The 5,000-nt window shown below is 47.5% G+C and overlaps 1 protein-coding gene across 1 annotated transcript in view; it reads right to left on the bottom strand.

The window, feature by feature from the left end:
- The window catches only part of LOC135568996 (E3 ubiquitin-protein ligase SMURF1-like), a 24,756-nt gene that overhangs the window by 913 nt on the left and 18,843 nt on the right, over positions 1–5,000 (bottom strand). The window lies entirely within an intron of this gene.

The raw sequence follows: 5,000 nt of genomic DNA, 5'->3' as shown, positions 1-5,000 counted from the left end.
CTAAAATTGATCAAATAAAGCCCTCATCAATCTATACACAATACCCCATAATGACATCACAATACCCCATAATGACATCACAATACCCCATAATGACATCACAATACCCCATAATGACATCATAATGACATCACAATACCCCATAATGACATCACAATACCCCATAATGACATCACAATACCCCATAATGACATCACAATACCCCATAATGACATCACAATACCCCATAATGACATCACAATACCCCATAATGATGCCCTATATTGGCAAAACAAAACTTTTAAAAAAAACATTTTTACAAATGTATAACAAATTCTGAACAGAAATACCTTATTTACAAACTGAGCTCAGGTGCATCCTGTTTCCATTGATCATCCTTGATGTTTCCACAACTTGGATTGTATTTATTATGGATCCCCATTAGTTCCTGCCAAGGCAGCAGTTACTCTTCCTGGGGTTTATTATGGATCCCCATTAGTTCCTGCCAAGGCAGCAGCTACTCTTCCTGGGGTTTATTATGGATCCCCATTAGTTCCTGCCAAGGCAGCAGCTACTCTTCCTGGGGTTTATTATGGATCCCCATTAGTTCCTGCCAAGGCAACAGCTACTCTTCCTGGGGTTTATTATGGATCCCCATTAGTTCCTGCCAAGGCAGCAGCTACTCTTCCTGGGGTTTATTATGGATCCCCATTAGTTCCTGTCAAGACAGCAGCTACTCTTCCTGGGGTTTATTATGGATCCCCATTAGTTCCTGTCAAGGCAGCAGCTACTCTTCCTGGGGTTTATTATGGATCCCCATTAGTTCCTGCCAAGGCAGCAGCTACTCTTCCTGGGGTTTATTATGGATCCCCATTAGTTCCTGCCAAGACAGCAGCTACTCTTCCTGGGGTTTATTATGGATCCCCATTAGTTCCTGCCAAGGCAGCAGCTACTCTTCCTGGGGTTTATTATGGATCCCCATTAGTTCCTGCCAAGGCAGCAGCTACTCTTCCTGGGGTTTATTATGGATCCCCATTAGTTCCTGCCAAGGCAACAGCTACTCTTCCTGGGGTTTATTATGGATCCCCATTAGTTCCTGCCAAGGCAGCAGCTACTCTTCCTGGGGTTTATTATGGATCCCCATTAGTTCCTGCCAAGTCAGCAGCTACTCTTCCTGGGGTTTATTATGGATCCCCATTAGTTCCTGCCAAGGCAGCAGCTACTCTTCCTGGGGTTAATTATGGATCCCCATTAGTTCCTGCCAAGGCAGCAGCTACTCTTCCTGGGGTTTATTATGGATCCCCATTAGTTCCTGCCAAGGCAGCAGCTACTCTTCCTGGGGTTTATTATGGATCCCCATTAGTTCCTGCCAAGGCAGCAGCTACTCTTCCTGGGGTTATTATGGATCCCCATTAGTTCCTGCCAAGGCAGCAGCTACTCTTCTGGGGTTTATTATGGATCCCCATTAGTTCCTGCCAAGGCAGCAGTTTTACTCTTCCTGGGGTTTATTATGGATCCCCATTAGTTCCTGCCAAGGCAGCAGCTACTCTTCCTGGGGTTTATTATGGATCCCCATTAGTTCCTGCCAAGGCAGCAGCTACTCTTCCTGGGGTTTATTATGGATCCCCATTAGTTCCAGGGCAAAGGCAGCAAGCTCCTCTTCTGGGGTTTATTATGGATCCCCATGTAGCTACTCTTCCTGGTCCCCAAGTTCCTGACAGCAGCTACTCTTCCTGGGGTTTATTATGGATCCCCATTAGTTCCTGCCAAGGCAGCAGCTACTCTTCCTGGGGTTTATTATGGTCCCCATTAGTTCCTGCCAAGGCAGCAGCTACTCTTCCTGGGGTTTATTATGGATCCCCATTAGCCAAGGCAGCAGCTACTCTTCCTGGGGTTTATTATGGATCCCCATTAGTTCCTGCCAAGGCAGCAGCTACTCTTCCTGGGGTTTATTATGGATCCCCATTAGTTCCTGCCATGTTTCTCTAGCTGGGGTTTATTATGGATCCCCATTAGTTCCTGCCAAGGCAGCAGCTACTCTTCCTGGGGTTTATTATGGATCCCCAGTTCTGCCAAGCAGCAGCTACTCTTCCTGGGGTTTATTATGGGTTCCTGCCAAGGCAGCAGTTACTCTTCCTGGGGTTTATTATGGATCCCCATTAGTTCCTGCCAAGGCAGCAGTTACTCTTCCTGGGGTTTATTATGGATCCCCATTAGTTCCTGCCAAGGCAGCAGCTACTCTTCCTGGGGTTTATTATGGATCCCCATTAGTTCCTGCCAAGGCAGCAGTTACTCTTCCTGGGGGTTATTATTATTAATCATTCAGAGATCCTCACTGAACTTCTGGAGAGAGTTTGATGCACTGAAATACAGTTTTATATCTTTATGTTTGAAGCCTGAAATGTGGCAAAAGGTCGCAAAGTTCAAGGGGGCCGAATACTTTCGCAAGGCACTGTATGTACAGTACAGAGCCTCTAGTACCAGGGCAAAGAGCTAGCAAGCTCCTGCTCTGTTTCAGCTGGTATGTACAGTACAGAGCCTCTAGTACCAGGGCAAAGAGCTAGCAAGCTACTGCTCTGTTTCAGCTGGTATGTACAGTACAGAGCCTCTAGTACCAGGGCAAAGAGCTAGCAAGCTCCTGCTCTGTTTCAGCTGGTATGTACAGTACAGAGCTCTAGCCTCTAGCTGGTATGGTCAGTCTAGCTGTATGGAGGAGAAGGTACTGCTCTGTTTCAGCTGTTATGGTCAGTCTAGCTGTCTGGAGGAGAAGGTACTGCTCTGTTTCAGCTGGTATGGTCAGTCTATCTGTATGGAGGAGAAGGTACTGCTCTGTTTCAGCTGTTATGGTCAGTCTAGCTGTCTGGAGGAGGAGGTACTGCTCTGTTTCAGCTGGTATGGTCAGTCTAGCTGTCTGGAGGAGAAGGTACTGCTCTGTTTCAGCTGTTATGGTCAGTCTAGCTGTATGGAGGAGGTACTGCTCTGTTTCAGCTGTTATGGTCAGTCTAGCTGTCTGGAGGAGAAGGTACTGCTCTGTTTCAGCTGTTATGGTCAGTCTAGCTGTATGGAGGAGGTACTGCTCTGTTTCAGCTGTTATGGTCAGTCTAGCTGTCTGGAGAAGGTACTGCTCTGTTTCAGCTGGTATGGCCAGTCTAGCTGTCTGGAGGAGAAGGTACTGCTCTGTTTCAGCTGGTATGGTCAGTCTAGCTGTCTGGAGGAGAAGGTACTGCTCTGTTTCAGCTGTTATGGTCAGTCTAGCTGTATGGAGGAGAAGGTACTGCTCTGTTTCAGCTGTTATGGTCAGTCTAGCTGTATGGAGAAGGTACTGCTCTGTTTCAGCTGGTATGGTCAGTCTAGCTGTCTGGAGGAGAAGGTACTGCTCTGTTTCAGCTGTTATGGTCAGTCTAGCTGTATGGAGGAGAAGGTACTGCTCTGTTTCAGCTGGTATGGTCAGTCTAGCTGTATGGAGGAGAAGGTACTGCTCTTTTTCAGCTGTTATGGTCAGTCTAGCTGTATGGAGGAGAAGGTACTGCTCTGTTTCAGCTGGTATGGTCAGTCTAGCTGTATGGAGGAGAAGGTACTGCTCTGTTTCAGCTGTTATGGTCAGTCTAGCTGTATGGAGGAGAAGGTACTGCTCTGTTTCAGCTGGTATGGTCAGTCTAGCTGTCTGGAGAAGGTACTGCTCTGTTTCAGCTGGTATGGTCAGTCTAGCTGTCTGGAGGAGAAGGTACTGCTCTGTTTCAGCTGGTATGGTCAGTCTAGCTGTCTGGAGGAGAAGGTACTGCTCTGTTTCAGCTGTTATGGTCAGTCTAGCTGTCTGGAGAAGGTACTGCTCTGTTTCAGCTGGTATGGTCAGTCTAGCTGTATGGAGAAGGTACTGCTCTGTTTCAGCTGTTATGGTCAGTCTAGCTGTCTGGAGAAGGTACTGCTCTGTTCAGCTGGTATGGTCAGTCTAGCTGTATGGAGGAGAAGGTACTGCTCTGTTTCAGCTGGTATGGTCAGTCTAGTTGTATGGAGGAGAAGGTACTGCTCTGTTTCAGCTGTTATGGTCAGTCTAGCTGTCTGGAGGAGAAGGTACTGCTCTGTTTCAGCTGTTATGGTCAGTCTAGCTGTCTGGAGAAGGTACTGCTCTGTTCAGCTGGTATGGTCAGTCTAGCTGTCTGGAGAAGGTACTGCTCTGTTTCAGCTGGTATGGTCAGTCTAGCTGTATGGAGAAGGTACTGCTCTGTTTCAGCTGTTATGGTCAGTCTAGCTGTCTGGAGAAGGTACTGCTCTGTTCAGCTGGTATGGTCAGTCTAGCTGTCTGGAGAAGGTACTGCTCTGTTCAGCTGGTATGGTCAGTCTAGCTGTATGGAGAAGGTACTGCTCTGTTTCAGCTGTTATGGTCAGTCTAGCTGTATGGAGAAGGTAATGCTCTGTTTCAGCTGTTATGGTCAGTCTAGCTGTATGGAGGAGAAGGTACTGCTCTGTTTCAGCTGGTATGGTCAGTCTAGCTGTCTGGAGGAGAAGGTACTGCTCTGTTTCAGCTGTTATGGTCAGTCTAGCTGTCTGGAGGAGAAGGTACTGCTCTGTTTCAGCTGTTATGGTCAGTCTAGCTGTATGGAGGAGAAGGTACTGCTCTGTTTCAGCTGTTATGGTCAGTCTAGCTGTATGGAGGAGAAGGTACTGCTCTGTTTCAGCTGGTATGGTCAGTCTAGCTGTATGGAGAAGGTACTGCTCTGTTTCAGCTGGTATGGTCAGTCTAGCTGTATGGAGAAGGTACTGCTCTGTTTCAGCTGTTATGGTCAGTCTAGCTGTCTGGAGGAGGAGGTACTGCTCTGTTTCAGCTGGTATGGTCAGTCTAGCTGTCTGGAGGAGAAGGTACTGCTCTGTTTCAGCTGTTATGGTCAGTCTAGCTGTATGGAGGAGAAGGTACTGCTCTGTTTCAGATGTTATGGTCAGTCTAGCTGTCTGGAGAAGGTACTGCTCTTTCAGCTGGTATGGTCAGTCTAGCTGTATGGAGGAGAAGGTACTGCTCTGTTTCA

The sequence above is a fragment of the Oncorhynchus nerka genome, unplaced genomic scaffold (genome assembly GCF_034236695.1).
Source record: "Oncorhynchus nerka isolate Pitt River unplaced genomic scaffold, Oner_Uvic_2.0 unplaced_scaffold_1269, whole genome shotgun sequence".
Classification (NCBI taxonomy): domain Eukaryota; kingdom Metazoa; phylum Chordata; class Actinopteri; order Salmoniformes; family Salmonidae; genus Oncorhynchus; species Oncorhynchus nerka.
The sequence above is the reverse complement of the archived record's forward strand: the minus strand, read 5'-3'. Positions and strand labels throughout refer to the sequence as shown.